Below are 23,642 nucleotides of genomic sequence, written 5' to 3'. Positions count from 1 at the left end.
ATGATATTAAATAGAATATTCATTGTTATTATTATTATTATTATTATTATTATATATTTATTTCATTTTTTATGATATTTTATCATTGGATTGGAGCGTTGCCAACATAACATGCAAAATTACGCCACTAATAAAACTTGAATTTAAGAGAGAGAGAGAGAGAGAGAGAGAGAGAGAGAGAGAGAGAGAGAGAGAGAGAGAGAGAGAGAGAGAGAGAGAGAGAGCAGTGTTAACAGCAAGGAGCGCGCGTGAAGGCGAGAGCGCGCTCGAGTGCTCCCTCTGGTCAGTCGGGCAGGTCCAGATGAGTCCAGTGTCCTCAAACATCAGCCGCGGGCTCTTCTGCTTCTCCGAAATCACTCAAAAACTCACACAGGTACTCGTGAACGTCCACACTTCACGCGCACCTGGCGGCTTTCTGAAGCTCAGCCTACAGGGCGTGGAAAAAGGACAGGAATTGTTTTCGACGACTGGATTCCCAACATCGCCCATAGTTCCTCGGATTTCCCTAACAAAGTGAACTGCCTCCCCGGCTTTTCTCAAGGAATACGCTTTTATTTTTTTCCGCCAGCTTCGGCGATCTTGTTTTTTTGGGAGACGAATAATGTAAAGCTTTCATTGCGATCGGACTCTTGCAGTTTAAAGGACAAGAAATCTTGATCCGCCGTCGCGAGTTGTTTCTCGGAAAGGTGAGTGTTGAACTTTCAGTTTGTTTTAAGATGCGTGGTTTACATTTCTCCTTCGCTAGTGTTTGTAAACGTTTCAAACTAACATATAAACAGCTCAATTTCTTTAGTCTCGCGCTTTTCTCCTTCACACTTTTGCTGTTATCGCTACATTTGTGACATTCTTTCAAATTAAAGCAGATTGAAGCAGTGATTTGGGAAAAGTGGACTCGCGGTCACCGCGTTAGAAGCTTAGTTACGCGTATAACAAACAAACCTAGAGTGTTATTGACGTGCAACTTTTGCAAGGCATTGTTTTAGCTATCAGTTGATTGTTTAAATATGTAAATAAGCGATAAATCACGCGTGGGAGTCGCGAGAATGTGCAAAGATAAACGAAGTCGATTAAATCGTTTACCCGAATTTACCGCGTGCGTAAAACGCGACATTCTTTGGTATTTGTATGGTCATAATACATATGATTATGCTTTTGGATTGTCAAAAAAACATGATACTTTTTTTGCGAGTGTCATGTTGGCTTCTGTTCAGGGTTTATAAACCAGATTTGCCTCCAATTCCTTGAGGTCTTGCAGAAACAGGATTTTCGGGTTTTACACATGTTTGCATGTTGTTGACAGTGGCGCCCCCAGAAAATTTTCTTAGGGGTGGCCAGAAGAGGCCGCACCAAATCTTGGGGTGGCACACAAAAAAAAATAATGAATTCAGTGTAATGTTATATTTTTGTTTCTGGTAAACGAAATAATGTAGTTTTATTCATTTAATTAATTCTACTTGAAATATTGCAATTTATTCTTTGAAATAATTCAGCAAATACATGTGCAAACCAAATAAAAATCTATGTTTAGTTTAAAAACACTTTTCATATACTGTATAAATGACTTCTTTTTTTACGTGCCTTTATTGTACATCATACGAGATATGCCATGTCTAAAATTAATGAAGATTAATGAGTTTATTATTCCCAGTGATGGGTTGCAGCTGGAAGGGCATCCGCTGTGTAAAAATGTGCTAGATAAGTTGGCGGTTCATTCTGCTGTGGTGACCCTGGATTAATAAAGGGACTAAGCCGAAAAGAAAATGAATGAAAGAATAATGAGTTTATTAATTACCCAAACAAATGAACAAACTGAACAAAAGGCATTACTATACACACTCACTATACCTAATAATATTATTTATCCATATTGCTTTTTGAACCATTTTATTAATGCAGCTTCTTCTATTGATATACTGTAGCTTAAGGTAAATATTAAATATCCATTGCTGTCTATTGAAGGTGTGTGCGTGCTGTCAAGGACGATCGGGGAGGGTAGTGGCGGTTCTAGTTTAAATGACACCCTGGGCGAACCACCCTATACACCCCCACCTCTCTTGAATTGTTAGATTTGTTATTCAATAAATATAACAATTTATTTATATTTATTCTAAATAAATACAATTAATATTAATATACAATTATTATTCTAAATAAATAACAGAAATCAGTCCTAAATATTACTGGAAAACAACAACTGGAGTGATATGCCAACATCACTTAAGAAACCTTTTACATGAAAATTAATTATGACAATTCTAAAGAATACAAAAAATGTATTATAGAATTATCTGTGGTCTTAGACCAGATCATGGCTGAGAAATCATGTTATGAAGTCTTACCTCCCTGACTCATTATCCCTCCTTTCTGCTTTAAAGGCATGCTTAGTGAAAGTAACATCATCATCATCATCATCATCATCATCATATTATATAAACTTTAAACGACTTTCAAAACTCGCTGCGTGCCGACACTTCTGCACAAAAGGCTGCTACTCCGGTTTCACGGCGCATGAGCGGTGCCTATTATGTCGGCGTGCATGCAAACAACCAACCGGGATTCACACAGGAGTGCGTGAGGCGCGCGGGAATGGTTTTCCGCGCGCATGCGTCAGTTTGCTTTCACCAGCATTGAACCAGAGGGGGAGAGCTACGTCAGTAACACCAACAATAATTTAGTGACTGCATTTTATTTATTTATTTATGTATTTATTTATTTATCTAAATATTGGGAATTTATAAGTTCATTTAAATCAATAATGTCAACCGCAAAATTATTTTGGGGTGGCCAAAGGGGTGGCCACAGGGGTGGCCAGAGTTTACCGAGGGGTGGCCGTGGCCACCCCTGGCCACCCCTTGGAGGCGCCCCTGGTTGTTGATAACTCAAACTGTTTTCCTTCTCTGTTTGCTTTTTGTAGCAGGATGTTTGCTCCTAACACTGTGCTGATGCCAGACATATGCTGTCTTAAAGGGCTAGTTCACCCAAAAAATGGCCTTCAGGTCATCCGTGCTGTGGTTGATGTTTATCATAAGTTAAAAGACCCTTAGAATGCAGATTGAGAGTCAAAAAACAAATTTAATCACTGCTTATAATACACATGCCACAACAATGCAAGAGGGCTAATTGCAGATTATGTTTATAAATATTGGCAGTTTTACTTTATAAGACATGTATTGTCATGCCATGTGAATTGAAGTGCCCTGATTATGAATTATGAAAGGCCATAGTTTGGTTTTGGGAGTCCCCAACAACAGGTATCTATGCAACTTAAGAAAGCTCTTTAATTGTCTTATAATAGGCATTTGTCTTTAATATACAAGCTTTTTAAGCACACTTGTAGGCAACGTTTTGTTTAGATGTCACAAAAATGGCTGATGATTCGTATGCATGACAATTCATATTATGGACTCTTTGTTTTTGAGAGTCCATGACTGTAGTTTGTCAGCCTGATCTCACGAGAAAACGTAAGTATTTTATGTATTGGCAGTTTAGTGGCTAATTCGTACGAATTCGTACAAGTTCAGTCGTAAGAAATTGTACGATTTTAAAAAGGAGGTGTGGCATCTAACCCCACCCCTAAACCCAACCGTCATTGGGGGATGAGCAAATCGTACTAAAATGTACGAATTAGATTGTACGAATTTGCCATTAAATGAAAAAGTTACGAATTGCCGTGAGATTGTGTTGAGTTTATACACATTACACTTTCTGATTTAAACCTCAGCTGTATGTTGTTATTCACATAGAGCTGTGTTGCATGCATGAAAGGAAATTTTCCAAAATCCATAATAGCGGCACTTTTATTTTGACTTTAAAAGTCTTAGTTAGCTTTAATTTTCAACGAATTTCCAATTAAAATCTTTTATGATGTTCTGTTGATGAAAAAAGTCAACTAATAGAATAGCTTCCGCAATCCCACCTAAGATGCTCTTTAGGGATGTAAAACCAAGTTTAATGATGGGATGTTGTGTTCGATTGTCCGTGAACCATTTGTCACAGCCTGTGTGTGTGTGTGTGTGTAAAGCTATCTCTGTTGTTGACGCCATCATCTGAAGAGTTTCACTTACATTCATTTCATTTTCTCCTGGCTTGTTTATTCTCCCAATTACACCCAGCTCTCATATTATACAAGCTGTTGTGATAAAATCAACTGTAATGGGGTAATCAAATTTCCCTCTCCTCTGTAATTGGATGGCTGCGTTGTTGTTTATATCGTATTGAAGTTAAGTGCTTGCAAATGTTACACAACCGATCATCATTTTGAATGTTTGTTTATGAGTTAAAGGTATGTGTTAAAGCATTACTAAACTGCTGAATCTTTTCCTGGAAGTTTCAAGTGCATTAGATTGGCAGCTATGCTCAAAAGCTCACCTGGATGGTTATTTCAGATGGAGAAAGCGACGCCAGATGGCATTTAGTACTAATGCACAATGTTTCTTGGAAATTTCTTTATTCGTATCTTGTGCATAAAGAGGTTAGTTTGCCCTAAAACGAAAGTTTAATTGTCCAAACCCATGAGAAATCTTTGAAACACAGATGGCAATATTTTAAATCAAATCTGAGAGCTTTCTTTTTTCACTCAGAAGAGATGAATTATCCATGTGAATCAACCAGTTTAATCAAAGCGTTCTGAAGAGACAGGGTAGCATTATAAGATAAACATTTTTAATTCAGAATGTATTTAGTTCTTAAACCATTTTGAGGCATTGAAGGAGTTTTGGTTGAATAGACATTTATTGGAGTGAAACAAGTCTCTTACGTTTGATTTCATTCAGTCTTTATTAAAAAACAAACAGAAGTCTTGTGTGTTTGGACCAACTTGAGGGTGAGTAAATGATGACAGATTTTTCATTTTGGGGTGGATTTAACGCTTTAAATCCACTTTTAATCCTCACTTTGTTAACCTAAACCCTAGTTACACCAATGATGTGAAAAAAATATCAGGAGTGATTTGTGATTGCATTAGTTTTGGAGTGCTTGCACTGATTTGATGACTATAATTAGACGAATATTAGCTCAGTTGAAGGGTATTATTAACAATTAACTTTCTATTGCCTGACTTCTTAGTGTGTCACATTAAAATAAAATCAAGTAGTAACTATGCTGTAAAAAAATACTGTATTTAGCAGATTTCCATATTTTTGAATTCATATTTTTATTTTTCCTTATTTGTTTATGCTTTTGAGTTGCATTATGGGATTTTTATCTGTCTTCCAGCTATTTTTAACATGAAAAAGTTTTTTAAAAGTGACTTTTATTAATGTTTTTAATAGTTTAGAGTGATATATTGTCTGAGTTGGTGTTTTTGTTTTATGGTACAAAACCTTGTAGTAAACTGCCAGTACATTTTTTGTTATTTTACACTTTTTTTCTCTCTATTTTATTATTATTTCATTTAAATTAAATTGAATGTTTTTAAACTACTGAAATGTCAATAAAAGTCACTTTGTTAAACTGTAGGGTTGAATTTCAGCATCAAAAATCGACAAAGCAGAGATTAAAGACCCAAAATGCAATACACAACGGTAAATAAATGGAAAACACTTAAAATACGTAAACGGTTAATAAACAGATGTTTTTTTTTACAGTGTAATTTGCTGAAATAAAACAGAAGCTGGAAGCCAGTTTATTATTGAATGTGTTGTTATTCATAATGGAATACGCATAAATGGGCACAAAACTTAGTTCGGATTCCTTTCTACGAGAGCGAACCGGCTGCTCGAGCAGGAAGTCATCCGGCCCCCTCAAGGTCAAAGATCAATGGTCAAAAACAGAGAGAGTGAGTGCACTCTTTTACCCCCTCTTTCTTCCTCTATTCTTCATCTTCTATGAGCAATGACTGTGTTTATTTGTGTTTCTTGATGAGGAACACGCAGGCAATACACAGTGGCCTCATTCATGCACTTCCCGAGGACTTTGTGTGTTTGTATTTGTAGGCTTCACATTCTGTAAGTCTTGATTAAAGAATCAGGATAATCATGTGAAACTCTGGCTCTGTCTTCCTGCTTTGTGTCGCTGACTTGTGTCTCAGCAGTTTCTTTGGTTGGCGTTATTAGAGTGTTGATTGTTATACTAGTGATAATGCTGACTAATTGGTGTTTGTGTGTGATTTCTGTTGGCTGTGTGTTGTACAGTTTGAATCTGTGTTTGTGGTTTCGTTGTTCTTGTTCGTCCTTCGCTGGGCCTCTTGGAGAAGCCCATCTGTGTTCTTGATGTTCACTCAGTCACTCTCACTTCCTGAGCAGCCCACTCATTTATGAGCTAATCACAATGGCCTTTCTCTCTGTCATTTTTGTCATTATGATATTCTGTATTGGTGCTGGATTTGCAGAAGAAGAATTATTAGTTGTTGTTTATTTGCTGTAGTCACTGTTACACTCAAGTTATATTGCTGCTTGTTCAAACTACTAATTTAAAATGAGCTGAATCAACACATTTCTGGAGGTTTTTTGGGTGAAACTTAATTGTTTCATGTTCGTTCGTTCATTCATTCATTCATTCATTTAATTTTCGGCTCAGTCCCTTTATTAATCAGGGGTCGCCACAGTGGAATGAACCACCAACTTATCCAGCATATGTTTTACGCAGCGGATGCCTTTTCAACTGCAACCCAACACTGGGAAACACCCATACACTCTTGCATTCACACACATACATTTACAATGGCCATGCATTATGGCCAATTTTAGCTTATTCAATTTACCTATACCACATGTTATTGGACTGGGGGAAACTGGAGCACCTGGAGGAAACCCGGGCGAACATGAGGAGAACATGCAAACTCCACACAGAAATGCCTACTAATGTTTTATGTTCAATCTACTTAAATTAGTTATGTTAACTTGTTGGATTTCTGCATTTTTACAGTGCAGATTTAACTTTAATGTATAGCTTTACCTTTCCAGTCATATCAAAATAAACTTTCAAGAGTTCGCACTTAGATATTGTTTGACAATGTTAGCAGGTTTGGTTTTGGGAGAGAACCCTGAGCTCGGAGATAATTGAGCCCAGGGTTCCCCTCCTGGTCAATAAGGGGTCCAAGATCAGGTAGGTCTCGAGCTCCTGCTGGTAAAGGAGAAAAAGGAGGAGATGGGGTGGAAGGGGGCATTCTTCCAAAACGAAAATAAGGTAATAGGGGGAAATCGGTCTATTGATTTATTAAAGGCTTGAATCAATCTGATTGAATTATTGCTGATGACAGATGAGAGACCAGCTGCGATCAATCAGATCACATGGTCCTCTCGAAATTAGTTTATAAAACTGGTGTTTATTTATTTGTTTTTTTAATGTATTTTTTTAAATGTTAATCTTAAGAATAGCTATTGAAATATTTGAAGGGAAGGGTTTCAAAGGGTGTTCTGGAGGAATTTTAGTATATTTATCATCAAACAAACTAAAAGATTGTATATGACTTTTCAGTGTTGTTATTTGTATGTTTTTGTTTTTACAGTGAATTTTTATTAAGAAACCAATATGATTGCATGTTTTATCTTGTGTATATTTAGTATAGGGTTTGCAACGAATATAGCCAATGTTGCTGCTATGGCATTAAAATAAATAAATCATGATATCTATAAGCTAATGTGGGCCAAAAACAGTGGCAGAATTTGAATTTAAAAGACCATTGTATTTACTCTACTATCATTCAGATATTTCCAGTAGGCATGGGCTGGTATAAGTTTTTGACGGTATGATAACGTTAGATAAAAGTATCACGGTTTCATGGTATTGTGATTACTGCTCTAAAATAAGTTTTTTTTAAATGTCTGGGTAAATAAATTGCCCCCGTTGAACAAAATACATTTTATTTTAGAAAACAATTATAATATTTTGCAACAGTAAACATGTCGGGCTAAGTAATTAAAATAAATCATTGACTTCTGCTCTGTTCATTACAAACACATTAAAATATCTTACATTTACCTTAGGAATGGTATAACAGAAAATTCTACACTTTTTGAAACCATGGTAAACTTTAAAACTCTTTAAAACGGTTATCGTCCCATGCCTAATTTCCAGTGAATATGTGTTGTTTTTTTGGGTGAGCTATTTGTAAGTTTATACCTTTTAAAAATCTTTTTAATGATTCGTAAGCGAAGCATTTAGGCTGGTTTTGTGAACCAATCAACCATTTAATTGAAAAGATCTGACTCAGAGCAGTGACCTCTCAATAAGACCTCAAATATGGTTCATGCCTGGGTTATGGTGACCTTTTACTGTGTTATTTAATGCAGAATATTACTTAAAAGGTCATTTTAATTGTGAATTGAATCTTTGTTATCATCCGACACAGAAACTTGTTTTCAGCTCATGTACTTGAATCACATTTCAAAATATAAACACTCACAATGCTAATAATAGGAATCTAGAGGTAAGGTCAGTTAACCTTTACAATTGTGTATGCCCCAGAGCAGCCTATTGCAGGTTGCCCTTCTCTGTCAGCTTTTTTTCCTGCAATTGAAGAAAGCATCTTGTCAGTTTGAGAAAAGCACTTGAGCTCCTCATATACGGTGACGCTAATGGATTTCTATGGGCGCTAATTTAGGCCTATGTCACGCTAATGGATCTGCACTAGTAGGTTGTGTTGAGAATAATGAAAAAGCCACACAAAGGCTGATGTCTATCGAGAAGCCGCCGCCGCTGCTTCACCACAATATGCAACCTCGATTTCTCTCTCCACTTTTATCTAATTCCGAATGTGGCTTTTGGGCATCATATTTAATTATTGGGAATGAGGTGGAGAGGAAGTGTTAGATGGAGACATGTCAGGGCATGTTATGGTGTCCCATTAGCTCACATCTTCAGGGGTTAAAGAAGGCAGATTTGGTTTCTCACATATCTTTTCCACATTATCATGGGACAAAGGTTATGTTTATTTCAGACTTCCGTTTACACTGTTGGCCTGGCGGTTTCATGTTCATCGTGAGAGATATTATGTTGGAGGATCATGGGAATTTATGCCTGCGCTTCTCTTAAATGTAGTTTATATGCGGTCTCATGCTTCGGCGGTCATTGATTTGTGTATGGATAACCGCACAGGTGTCCTTCCCTACTGAGAAGACATAGATCTGGGTTTTTTTTTTTTTTTCTTTTTTTTTTGAAAGAGTTCTACTCTTTATCGCTCTGAGTTAGTGCTCGATCAATATGAGGTTTTCAACAGCTGATACCCAGAAAGTACTGCAGCTGATTTAATGCTAATACAGTACACTGGCAAATGGGACAATATAGATGCCATATAGATAGCAGCTGGTATTGGATATTTAATCCAATCAAAATGTATGCAAATTAAATGTAAAGGAGCATTATATAATCTTCATCATATTAATGATTCTATAGAATGTGTCTTTTTTTAAAACTGTGTGCTCCTTATGTTCTCCTTATATGCTTTAAACCCTTATTGTTCACATAGCCCTTAAAAACTCATGCTTTTTTTTTTTTTAACTTTCACTCTATAATGGTTATAGAGTCTCTACAAATCTCATGTGTTTTGTCCTGTCGATTTTGGTCAACTACAATCCCAACCTAACATTACAAATCTTGCTATGTGACTATTGCGGATGCAAACATTGCGATAGTGATGCACTAGCGATATATTGTGCAGCCCTAATTTTAATATTAATCAATAATTAGCCAGTCAGATCTTATCCTTCTTTAAAGTGCTTGAACATTTAAAGCAGGTACTTAAAATGAACATATATATATATCATGGATATGGGTGCTAATATGGTTTTTATAGTTACAATACAATAATGTTGTTACTTTTTAAACCACAAATAATTTAATAATACTGTTAACGGTAATAGATTTGTAGCTTCCCCATTGAATCTTTTTTCATTATATTGAGCCTAATCTAATAGTATTGACCCTAATCAAATTATGTGGAATAATAATTATAAAAAAAGCCAAAAATGAAAATGAATAAGACTTTCTTCAGATGAAAAACATATATTTATTGGGGATTTATTGTGAAAATTTCCTTACTAAAGTAATTAATACTTTTGCCTTCAACTTTATACATAACCCCTTGGCTCTTTTTTTTGAACATCTTATTTCCAAGGCTGATAGGAGATTATGAACCAATTTAAGAATAGAAATGTTCAAATATCAGCTGTAAATCCACATTTCTGATCTAAGTTGTGGCGTAACATCACAAATCTCATGGTTCAGATTACATTGATTTACATTGGACCATTTTTTGTATCAGCCAAAAAGGGGATGAGACAAATGTAATTTGCTTTTTATTTATTACAAATACAGTACTGCAAGGAACTTTTGGTTTTAACAGACAGAACTTATAACCTGTAATTTTATTAAAATAAAATGTAGAAATAATCAGCATAAAAATGAATTGTACTGTGAAAAATTCACTGTTACTGCTACTGTTGCTGATGGCACTAAATGTAGAAATCTATCGTTATAATTTGTACAACCCATATTTATTTTTAGTCTTATTTTTTTTTATAAATTAATCAGTTGTTCACTCATAAAACTTTGTTTCATTGCTAAATGTATCATTTTTGAGTGGCATATTTTTGATGGCCACCTAAAGTAATTGCTGCCTGCATCTTTTATTTTTGAGCATCAAGTCAAATGCATATCATGGTGATTTTAATCTTTACCATAAACATCAGTGGTTCTATCTAAACTACAAACTGTTGTAACAGTAAATCTGTTTTATTTGACAGTTCGTAAACTAAAGAATGAATTTCTTTCTTGATTTTTTTTTTTTTTTTTTTGCATTTTTCAAACACAGATTTGAATGCAGTGATTCGAAGGACTAATAAATTTATGCAAATCACCATTTATAATTCACGTTTTGTGGGTGTTGAGATTCCGATCTTTTAATGATTATTCATGCAGCTTACACTGTATGCATTTATGCAGGCTAAACATATGTCAGAAAACCCCTTTAGTCACTTCAGAAACCCACCTTATCTCGAATAATCTACCACAACTTCTTCCATCATTAGTATATTTTGCAGGAAAGCCTAAATGCTCTTATACATGTGATTTGAATGATGTAAGAGGTGATCTCTCTGCGATCCCTACAAATTTAGTAAAGCAAAATCTGGGAGCCCAATGTGCCAGTGCTATTGTTTTTTAGTCGGGCTACTTGCATCTATCTACATGCTGCCCGGTGGGCCAATATATTTCAATGCCTTTACATTCTCTCACAAAGTTTTCTGTTATGTTTTCTGTTATTATGTTTGTGCTGTGCTCCTGATACGGCAGCAATAAATCCAATTGATAATAAAGGAGAAAACCCACAATATTATCAACTACCTCCCAAATAACCCAGTGTTTCTGTCAGTTTAATCACTTGTTCTGTACTGAATGCACGGCACTGAAGCACACAAACGCTCGTCGCTCACTCAGAGACCGCACTGACATAAGATTCAGATACAGAAATAGCCTGAGCTAAGTTTTAAACGTAACGTGAGACATGGAAAGTGTGTGCTAGAGCGCTTGCAGATCAGACACACATGCTTTAAAAAGACAGACTGCATTCAAGCGTTTTTTTCTACAATAAAAAAAAAAGAAAGACAGAATGCTGGTTTTAAATATTTTTCTGTTTGGGCTACCAAAACTGAAGAGTGTCTGCCCAAAGGGCTACCAGGAATTTAGAAATGTTGTGAGCCCTGTAAAGTAAAGACATGTGTATTAATCTGCAGGTCACGTGTGTTTTCTGAACGAATCACGGATCAACCGTGATCTGTTACACCCCTAAAGAATATTGTATTATTTTATATCACCAACTCTAATGTCTCACAGGCTTACAAAAATGCCTATATTAGCTCATTTAACATCGTCCTAAAGGTAATTTTTAGACTACAAAGAGCCATGGAAAGAAAGAAAAGTCAAGCTTTCTGGACTCTGTGTAAAGGTCAGACTCATCAACACCTCTGTTTTGCTTGTGTTGTGTAGTTTCTGACAAACTGGATCTGCATATGGCCCTCAATACAATGACTCAGTGAACAGGCATGCCTGCGTTTTTTTTTTTAATATACCAATGCTTGTCACATCCGTAAGTGTGACTTTGGCGTGTGTAAGAGGGTAGCCATTGTGTCTAAATTTAGTTGATGATTTTAATTAGTAACTCAGTATCAGCATCACGCAGAGAGAGAGAGAGTGAGAGAGAGAGAGAGAGATTGAGTGAATTGTCACAGTAATGTTTCTGGTGTATTTCAGGGTTCACATGGAACGGCCTTTCTGCTTTTAAACGCTTTTGTTTAGGAGACTGTCACCAACCACAGATCCATTAGCTGGCCTTGTGTGGTGTTTTGGCAGGTGTGTATATTTCTGTCAAACTGGGAAAAGTGAGTGTGTGGCCAAACATGTGGGTGGTGTCAGCAGGTGTCAAAGAGTGTATGCGGTGAGATCACACTTCTTCTGCTTCTGAGTGACAGCTGTAAGTCTCCTGAGGACACACACACACACACACACACACACACACACACATATAATGCCACTTCCCCCAAATCTCCTACCGTGTCTCACAACACATATGGAGCCCCCCTGCGAACCCGGCAACCTGTCGTCCTGTCTGGCTGTCTCTTTTTTTTCATAGATAATGTCGGACAAAAGCTCATAATGAACCCAAGTGGCCATTAAGATGATTGATTGCCGCATTCATTCATCTATTCACCACCTTTGTTGCCCTAGAAAAGTGTATTTAACACCGTGATCTGTAGCTCCAAAAGAAGATACTGATATAATCAGGATCACCATTATAAGGCTGTTATAGGCATTATAATTGAATTTCAAATTAAAGTTGATTCACTTTTATCATTTATTTTACTCCGCTTGTGTTGTTAAAACCCCAGACTTTTGTCTATCTTCGGAACAAAAGATAATATAAGATGGAGATCAAAAAAAGAGAAAAAAAAACAAAACCATATCAGAGTTTAGACTTATTTTAATGAGTAAAAAGGAGAAAATTGTTAGGAGCACGTCCCATTTTCTCAGTTATTACTGTTGGGTTCCTGTCAAATGCTCTGGTAATAAACAGGCTCACAATGTGCTGTTTTGTTAAATTCCCAATGCTATGATCCAGGGCTTCAGACTAACATTTGAGAGAAGTTCTACAGATGGTGATACCAGCACCTACTACTACTACTACTACTTCTACTACCACCACTACTACTACTACTACTACTACTACTACTACTACTACTAATGTAACAAATGTTGTATTAGAAGTGCAGAGTAGCAGAAAAGTGAGATGAGGATGCAGACGTAAATGATTTTTATTAACAAAAGCATTACCATCACATAAATTTGTAGCCACTTTATCTTTAATGTTTTTGTAGATCATCATACACTGTAAAAAATATCCATAAATAAGCAGTTTTCCATATTCTGTGATTTTATATTTTTATTTTCCCCATTTATTTATGCTTCTGGATTGCATTATGGGACTTTAATCTTGTTTCCAACAACTTTTAACCTTGAAAAGTTTGAAAAAGTGACTTATGAACATTTTAATAGTTTAAAGTGATATAATTCCTGAGTTGGTGTTTTTGTTTATATGTTTTTGTTATTTTACACACTTATTTTTTTATATGTTATATATTCTTATACATTTATACTATTTCAAACCACTAAAAGTCACTTTTGTTAACTGTACAGTTGAATTTTCTACGTCAACAGATGATAGAGCAGAGATCAACATTCCTTAATGCAAACACAAAATACAGAAACTGTTAACAAACAAGTAGTGTAGCTTATATCTGCCATAGTAACAAAGTAGGCTAAATAAATATGTTCTATTGTATTTGCTAGGAAAAGATGTTTAGAATATATGCAAATGAGCAACAAGGAATATAACTGAATGGCAAAATTGTTGCAATTATATCCTAATACTCAATATTAATTTGATGCATACAATATCACATTTCTCCCGTGTGGTTGAAACTAGTGGCATTGTTTGTTTCCACATTTGGTATATTCATGTTTCCATGCATAATAAAATGGCAATGCTCCAAAGATTTTTTTTTTTTTTTAGATGTGCCAGCAGAAACCATAACTGGCAGGAAAAATGGTAGCAAAATATAAATCCAAAAGAGACATTTTGTTTTATTTTGTTTTTTAATTCAACGGATTGAATTTCAATAGATTTGAGTTATTATTTATTGAAAGATAGTTACAAAATCTTACTCCTTTTGCTATATAACCACCAGATCCCAACCAACAAGGCAGCTTTTTGATTAAAAAAAGGCATTTACACATTTCAAGATTTGAACCCAAACATTAATAAAAAGGATTTCATGATAATAATACTAGATTTTCTACAATTATATTACATTCTACAAAACAAACTACACTGGAGACAAACCCCTAATTACAACACAGGGTAACCAGAGATGCATTATCATTAGATTACATTCAAAATCTTTTCAAAGATATACAGTCAAAACTTTTGATTGACATGCAGGTTAGTAGAAGGTGACAGAATCACTTCAGGGTTTACTAACCCTTTAAGGTTTATCATTTGCCCAGTAATAAAACGTCCCGATCGCTTTTTGTACTCAGTCGGCGAGCTCCTCGGGGTCAGGTTACGCTTCTATGAACGCCAAATCTCTTTCAGGCCGAAACATGAGGACTTTGACCCTGGTTTTACAACGTTACACAATCCTAACAAAAGTCCATTGACTGAGCAGTTATTGAACAAGGTGCTTGTCCTCACAGACCCGCTCTGTTTCAGGAGGCCTTCAAGATTGAAACTATTGCTGTTTGGAAGACCCTCCAACAGAGTTCTCCCTTCCAGCTTGCTTTCCATTCAGCGTCCCGAGGAGAAAAAAAAAAAGGACATGTTCTCCTCGCTGTCTGCCAGGAGACAGAGAGAGGTGGCAGCATCCATTCAGCTCTGCCCTAATGTCAGTCAAGTGCTTCTCATTTGCAGAACTTCAAAGCTTTTCTGCATTTAGCTCCGTCTGATTTTGGATGATGAATGCGATTGCGTAACGGTGCGACTGGATGAACCGCGCAGGAACCCAACAGGAGCCGCAGCCGTGCAAAAATGGCACGCACGGTTTATATAAACACATCTCATGTAGGTCTAAATCTTGAATACACACAAACATTTGGAAGCGTCCCATGGACTTCGGCTCTGGCCAAAAATGAGGCCCATGTGAACTGACGTGTGGCTGATTCACAGGGGCTTTTGTATGTAGCTTTTCCAGTTTTATGAAGTCGATTTTAAACATTAATGGATGCATTTGTGCTTTATCATTTTGGACTCAGAATGGTATCTTTTTGGATTTTGCCAAAGTTTATTTTGAAGCTTTTCTGAGTTGATGTGGAGTCTCTTGTTTGTGATAGTGAGCTTGCTGAGATTTTCTTAGAGTTATACTGAAATTGCCACATATAATGTTGGAACAAAGTCCCTCTAAGGCAAGTCACTTCACTCAGCGGCCATCTTTGAAACCTCCCGTGCAGTATGCTTAGGCATTCTGTCTGAATGGGGAAACGTCTAATTCTTCAAAACTGTTTGCCAAGCTTACATTTACATTTACATTATTTAAAATCACTAATAAAATTAAACCACTGTCCCATAAACTTAGTTTCTAAACATTCAAATCAAACAAAATCTGCTTTTTTTTTTCTGGTTGAACAGGCTAATCCGCATGTGTACTCGAAAGAAACAAGATCACGACAACAACCTTATTTATGACCATGTTACACATTATCGTCGATATGCTTCGTCAGATCGCGCTGGTCAGAAGTAATTCACAACTTGTTCTTGATGGCGAATCTCCTCCAGAAATGACAGCGACTCTTTGTTTACAAGTCTGTGGGTGTTTGAGTAATTGCTGTCATGTGATGTGCAATTGACTGGATTGACTGTACCTCACATTTGTTTCATACAGACAACAAAACCAAAAAACTTTTGTTTTTTAAGTGTTATTTGTTCAGTACGGATTCCAAGCTTTATGTTGATATATTTCATATGCCTGTAAAGCAAGGGTTAGCTGAGATTCCAGTGTGTTTGTTGATCACAAAAACTGTCGTAAAAGCACACATCTGGGAAACATCAATCTATAGTGTTTAATGATTGGCTCCTGTACTAGTAGGCAGGGCTTCATTAGCCATATTGACAGATTTTCATATTCACAGCTATATGAATGACATGTCTTGTGTATTCTATAGTCTTTGATGGAGTTCTAAACCAAGATTGATTTTATCTGTCTGTCATGATGTCTAAGATTCATTTTCATGTTTCATTCAGTAGTTTTTTTCATATTTTTAAAATTCATCATTTCATTATTCATTTGTATTTTATCATTTATTGTTAATTTCTATAATTTAAAAATTAACTTTAATTTTTTTATTTCTTTATTATTATTTTGTCATTTATGTTCATCTTTTATTTCATTATGTAAATGTGTTTTTGTCATTTATTTTCATAATTTAAAAAAAAAAAATTAAGGATGTTATTAATTTATTTAATCATTTTCAGAAAATTTCTCTTCATTTTATTTTGGTGTTTACGATTTTGGCATTCAATTTCTTAAATTTGTTTAATAATTTATCATTATTTTCATGGTTTGCCACACATTATTAAGAAATATATTCTTTATTTCATTAAACAGTATGTTTACAATATTTTTTGTCATTTATTTTTATTATTTTTTTTAATAAGACTTCTCCCCATATTTGTTGCATCAGTTGCTTTTTATAAGTGTACTATCTTGTCATATGTAATATGTATTTCCTTAATTTGCCCATAATTTTATAATTTATCCCCAAAAATAATTGCTATATATTGAACACACAAAGACTGATGTCTTCTATATTATAGTGACCCTACGACTACTTTTGTTTACTTTTATTCGTCTTGCTGCTGGTGTGTGTTAACATTTGAAAGCGTATTTAGCTTTTTGTCTGTTTTTTATTTTTTGTACCCTCATGGAAAAGCTGCTTAAAGACCTGTTAGTTGGCCTTTTGTGTGTGTGATATGTACCGGTGAATCGCTCCTCGATAACATTGACACAGCAGGATTTAATTCCTCCACGGGCATCAGCGGTGCTGCTGTTAATCCTCAAACAGTCCAATTTCCTCACACTGAGCTTTAATTTTAATTATCATCTTTAAAATACTGCTAATATTTCGCCCTGCTGTGCTGCGCCAATAGCCCAGAGCTGTAGGATATTTCCTCTTCCCTTTTTTTCTTGGGATCAGTAATATTAATTACTGAAACGGGCTGCTCGGAGCGTGATGATACGTGCGTTTGAATGGAAAAGTTTACATTTTTTTTAGTTCTGTTGACTGCGAGAGAGGCTAATAACTCCGAGCATGGAATGACTGGATTAGTGTTTGTTTAAAAGTGTCTTCTCATCTGTTTATCTTGGGGAATGTGGGGGAAGAAGCCCACATGAATAACAGCTGGAGACGAAGGTCATTTAAACCTTAGCTGTCAGATCGTGAAGTATTGAGGAGATTGAGTCACAGCAGGCCTGAATGTCATGGACACAGATGATTTTATCTCTGCGTGCTGACGGAAGGGAAACTCTTGACTGGAATTTTCTTTCAACATTCTGGAAGTTTGTTTGGGAAAGGAAGTGATGAAGGAAGGTGGTAGTCTCGGCAGTTAGCGTGAGTCATCTTCTCAACTTTATTTCTAAAGCACTTTCAAAACACTAACCACAATAGGTATTAAAGTGCTGTACATAGAAATGCAAACTACATACAAACATACAATTTTCAACACATGATTAAAAGCTAAAGAAAAAAGTGTGTTTTAAAGGAGCTCTGGAATGTTTTCAAAGTACTGTAGATGTTCTTAAGGACCATGGTAAATCTTTTCCAAAGAAGCTGCAATGGAAAAAGCTCAATCACTTCAACATTTCAAGCATGATTGTGGAACTTTCAGCCATAGTTGATTCTTAGAGCGAAGAGATGTCAAGGGTTGATGTTGACTAATTAGGTCAGAAATGGGGCTGCACAATCTATCATAAATCTGCAATTGTCACATCGCAGGATCTATAATTTGGAGTCAGGATTATAGTTAACCATGTATAACTGTGGAGTAATTTTAGTTTAACCATAAAAGGTGAAAGTTTTATCTGTTGTCTGTGGTTTGTAAATACTAAGTGAGTTTATAGCATTTGGGGACAATGAATTAATGCATTTTATAGCTTTAAAATTTAAATAATTGTAATTTTGTTAATTAAAAATATATATATATTTGATTTAATTATTTCTGTAGTCAGATCTGAGTTTCAACTGTCATGTCAAAGCAATAACTAAATCAGCATACTATCAACTCAAAAACATTGCAAGAATTGGATGCTTTGTTTCTAGTGAGAAACTTGTTCATGTTTTTATCAGCAGCAGGATGGATTACTGTAACAGCCTCCTCATTGGCCTTCCCAAAAAGACAGACATTTGCAGCTCATTCAGAACGCTGCTGCCAGGATTCTGACCTGAACCAGAAAATCAGAGCACATCACACCTGTCCTCAAGTCTTTACACTGGCTCCCAGTTACATTTAGAATAGATTATAAAATATTATTACTTGTGTATAATTTAATAACCGGCCTAAGACGCAATACATTACAGATTTGCTCACTGACTACAAACCTAATAGATCTTTAGGATCATATAAACTAGAAATTCCAAGGGTTCAGTCAAAGCAGGGTGAATCGGCCTTACTACAGCCCCTGCCACAGGAATCAACTTCCAGATGTGCTCCAACATTAGGCACATTCAAATCCAAACTGAAAACGCATCTGTTTAGCTGTGCCTTTACTGAATGAGCACTGTCCTACGTCTGACAGATCACACTATGATGTCTTTCTTTACAGACAATTACATTTTTCTCTATTGGGAATGGCACATGCACTGTACACAGGATAGACGACTCAGACAGGAGTGAATGAAGTCTAGTTATTGAGTTAATGTCATGGCACACACACAGTCTGCTTTGGGCGAGAGAGGATCATATGCGTCAGTCTGCACAGACTACAAAACCTCTCCGTTTGAATTGTACACTGAATGTGAAGAACCTGTTTGACAGACTTCATGTTAAAAGGATTTCTTGAGCTGTCAGATGCAGCTTTTTGGCTGGCTGAGCTATGGTATACAAAAGGCCATTGGTTATTTATTTTTAAAAGCGGAGGGGCTACTTTGTTCATGCCTGTTTTTGTGTTTCAATTGAAATTGTGTCACACATTGAACAAAACTGTGCATTCCAAGAAACTTCAAGAGACATTTAAGACTCACTAATCTTTAATAAGGGAGGGCATCAGCTATAGTCAACATTTAAATTATTTGACTTTACACACATTCTTACTTTGAAGCTTTATCGATTATCTATAAACTTCTAAAATGGAGACGGGAAGAGCAAGATGTAGCACTGCTAACTTGGGAAGTGAACGACTTGTTAACTGATTGACCTCCACTTGCCTCCGGTTGCATTTAATGGCCAGTAAATCACCCCATGCTCCCTGCGGAGTGACCTAGCACAGTTATGGACTTCCAGGAGTGTGTGATAAGTATGTGCTGCAGTGTTCATTTTGACACATCAATGTTGCACACACACTGAGCACACAGGTCAGAGATGATAGCGCGGGCCACAAAGTAACCTGCTTTCAGCACGTTCGATGAATAAAATGTAAAAATGACTTGTGTATTTATGTATGTGGGGCAAAGATGAAAAGGGTGTTTTAAGTGTCAAAATAGGCATCAAATACATGGTTTAATTTTTTTGGCACTCACACTAGAATGTGTTCTGGTCCAAAAACTGACTTTCGTCCATTTTTAACATTGTTTATTGAAATTACCAAGTAAAATGTCATACAGTTAAGATACCAAAAACGTAAATAAGGCATGCTTTAGTTCAAGAATCTTTTAAAAGGCTTTAAAATGACACTACTAAATGGCACTAATTGACATTTTAAATGACTCTATCCTTCACACTGCATTTCCCATTTTGACTCTTTTTAATAATTTAAAACATAATTTTTTATGATCGCACAGATCAAAATAACCATCTTATTTTAATGTATACATTAATTTTTGTGTTACTCTAAATGGCATTACTCTTCTCTAAAATACCATAAATGGCACCTATTTTACCCCTTTTTCAAGATTTAATACAAGTATTCTGTGTCTCCAGAATGTTCCTGTAAAGTTTCAGCTCAAAACACCCATCAGATTATTTATTAACCCTTTCAGAATATTGGGATTTTGTGTTCAGAACACAGTGTAGCTGTTTTTGTGACCTGTCCCTTTAGTGCTAGTTCTCCCCGCCTAACGTTCCCACATGCCTATCAGAATGTGTCTCAATCTCTGCCTCAGCTGGTCAGATAAACAGCACAGTGACAGACATGAAGGAAGCAGATCTCAAATATTATTTGTGAGAAATACTACAGTAAAAACTTCCCCAATGATTATTTGATGTATTTGTTGTGGAGTTAATTCAAGCCTTTCAATGAATCACACACAGTGTTTTTACAAACTTCGCGTACACACGTTTTTGCACGGCAAATATGAGAGAATACACGTTAATATCCACTGCGGTATCGATATCCTCTATGTTAATGTACATAATAAACCTGATTTAATGTCTTCGAATCGTGATTAAAGCATCTTCATTTATAACTGTACTGACACGCGGCTGTGGTGCAAAAGTAAAGATGGTAAAAGTGCTGTAATTCATTACAAACATGCACTGTTTTAAAAATATTTTAAACTTGTAAAACTCATTCTTGATCACATTTGATGATGATTGATGAGCACAGCAAGCTGAACAGATCTTTTAATCCTAGTTGCTTTGCGCACGTCCTGTCTTGTTGATATGATTATACGCGTTACTACAGAGACATGTTAATACATGGCTGTCAATCAATTCAATGGACGGGGAAACCGCACTTCTACATCACGTTGTGGTGGGCCTCAAAATGAAAGGGTTTGGGGTTTCTTTTAACATCAGGAAAAAAAAAAATTGTGTTTATATCACGCCAGTACGACTGTGGACACACTATACCTACACAGTTCTATCCAAAATGCTTTCAAAAGATGGTTTTCATCATAGGTGCCCTTTAAAGTAGACACTTGCATTTAATAATCTGTAATAAATCACCTTTGTACATTTTATTTTATGTGCACACAAAAATGTAGGTCTCATCTTTGAATAGATATATATTTTTTGGACATACTATACGCTAAAGTATGTCCTGCATAGAGATGTCTATGTCAATGCCTTGATGTCTTTATTCACTATGCACAAATCTGGCTCGCTCTTCAAATCCAATCTGTCAACTGACTTATTGCATGGTCATTATGCAAGTGATGAAATCTGTTGGTTGAGACAGCGCAATTAATATCTGATGGATTTTCATTAGTTGCTCTAGTAATGATGTAAGTGTCGTCATACTGCCAAGAGACTTTCTTACAGCAACTGAGGGCTTTTTTCTGTATGACATTTCATGTTCTGTCCTAGATGAGGTGTAAAACACTGCTTGAAAACCTCATTCTTCATTCACTGAGACTCTTTTCAAAGTACTGAAGATATTAATTGAATCTCTAACCACATACGGATGTAGCTTGGATCCGATTTTAATGGATCCGAGTGCCAAAAAAAATGAACAGCAATGGCAGTAAATGAAATTCGTGTCTTATTATATGGTTAGATAAATGATAGCACACATCTTTACAGCAAGCCACATGATTGTATATTGTTTAACGGTGTAATTTGTGTTCGTAGCACGTAGCAACGGAGCAGGATGGGTTACGTGCGCAAGTTTAATACTTAGGTTTGTGGTTTGTTCAAATCCCTTATCCTGTATATGAGTAGCATTAGCAGTGATGCGTTGGTTTCGATCTCTGCCCTCTAGAGCTCTCAATCTGCTCTGGCATTTCCAAGTTGAGCTGGGTGAGAAATTCTGTTCTTAACACACACACATACACTGTCTGTTTCCCATCAGCTCCAGAGATCGAGTCAGCAGATAATGTACAGCGTGTGAGAGAGAAATACGAGTATATGCGTAAAATTTAGAGTTAACCAATTTCACGTATAGATGCTCATACATAAACAGCATAATTCTGTTGCGTGAATGTGTTTGGCGTATGTTAGCGTGTGTCGGAGTCTCTGTTTCAGCTCATGAGCTTAATTTCCTGTGCCCTGGCTCACTGCCCGCCCGATGTTGGCTGGGTGCCTTTCGCCTTCCTTCTTTCCCTCTCCTCTCTGTTATTCCCTTTCTCTTTCTTTTTGCTTAGTTCCAGCTCCGACCACAGCAGCTTTCCCAGAATTTCCTGACAGCGTCCCGGCGTTTATCAGAGCGGCCTACTGCATCAGGATCTGGCTATTAAACAGAAACAAATGTCACAGTCCTGCTCTCGAAGGCCTGACCTCATCTCTTCCTTCTCACATACACAAAGACGAGATACAGTATGACTGACTCATTCAGCAAAAACCCAGCAACGGCCTGTTTTTACATACAAAGCTTGACCTCCTACTTTATTACACATCATTAAAAGTGCTTATGATAGTTTTCTCTAGTTCTCTGATAGTTTGCTTATTTTGCATTCCTTCCTTATCAGGGATTTCGCCATTGCACTGTTTGTACCTCACTTCTGTGGTAAAGCACTTTGCAAGTTTTGGCTGCCCTTTCTAACTCATTCCTGCTTTGTGTAGCTTGGACACAGGAAAAAAAGCTTCATTGTTGAAATAACACATGTTCTGTCATTTTTATGACTAAAAAAGCTTCAAAAAATTTTGATTTGTTTTTTCTAAAGGTCTTTTTGCAATCTTAACACTACTTACAGTAAGTATGTCAATTTGATTATTAGTTCTGTGTGTGTGTGTGTGTGTGTGTGTGTGTGTGTGTGTGTGTGTGTGTGTGTGTGTGTGTGTGTTGAAGAGGAACTATTGCATGCTTTTAGCATTGGTCTTCATCCAACTATTTTTATCTCTGGTTATTTTTGTCTTTAGGTCATAAAAAGAGCCTATTGTTGTGACAATTTGTACTGAATCTTGGTGAGGAGGTTACTTAGACTTTCAGTATTTTCCCATTCAAACTATGAACTGGTTTATTGTTGGCGCGATAAGACAAAGACCCTATTTACACCTGGTATTAGAGCTGCACAATAATGGAAAAGTTTGATAATATGAATGCAGTTTCACAAGATGCTTGAATACCTCTATTTGAAAGTTTTATGAGGAGTCTAACAGTATTCAGGTACAGAAATTGAAAAATATCACAATGCAAGAAATGCTTTTCTTACTTTGCTTTGTCTAGTTTCTAGTCCAATTATCTAAATGCTTAGATTAAGTAAAAAAGGTTTTGTTTTCACCTTCAGAAGAAAGAACTCAGAATTAAGTGGTTTTCTTTAAAACAAAGCAAAATCATCTGCCAATGGGGTGAATAAAATCTTATTTTCACTGTGATGTGTAGATATTTAGACTAGAAACAAGACAAAAACTTGAATTAATATATATATATTTTTTATAAATCATGTAAATACTGTACAACTAATCTTTGTTATACCATCAAACATCATTTTTTGGACCCAAATATTGTACACTCTCTGGAATTGCCCTGTCACAGGCCTTAAAAAAAACACATGTAATGATAAACTTTCACTCTAGTGTGGTTAAACTTAGCAATGACTTGACAGGTTAGATGTGTTTTGTAGCACCC

The 23,642-nt window shown here is 36.0% G+C and overlaps 1 protein-coding gene across 5 annotated transcripts in view; it reads left to right on the top strand.

Moving 5' to 3' along the window:
• Nucleotides 1-487: 487 nt before the first annotated feature.
• The window catches only part of plxnb2a.1 (plexin b2a, tandem duplicate 1), a 175,353-nt gene continuing 152,198 nt past the window's right edge, over nt 488-23,642 (top strand). For all 5 annotated transcript variants that reach the window (XR_015482080.1, XR_015482081.1, XM_087247066.1 and 2 more), the window contains exon 1: nt 488-686. The gene's annotated coding sequence lies outside the window, so the exon portion shown is untranslated. The remainder of the gene's footprint in view (nt 687-23,642) is intronic.

Source organism: Danio rerio, chromosome 4 (genome assembly GCF_052040795.2).
Source record: "Danio rerio strain M-AB ecotype USA chromosome 4, GRCz13ab, whole genome shotgun sequence".
In the NCBI taxonomy this organism is placed as follows: Eukaryota; Metazoa; Chordata; class Actinopteri; order Cypriniformes; family Danionidae; genus Danio; species Danio rerio.
The sequence above is the reverse complement of the archived record's forward strand: the minus strand, read 5'-3'. Positions and strand labels throughout refer to the sequence as shown.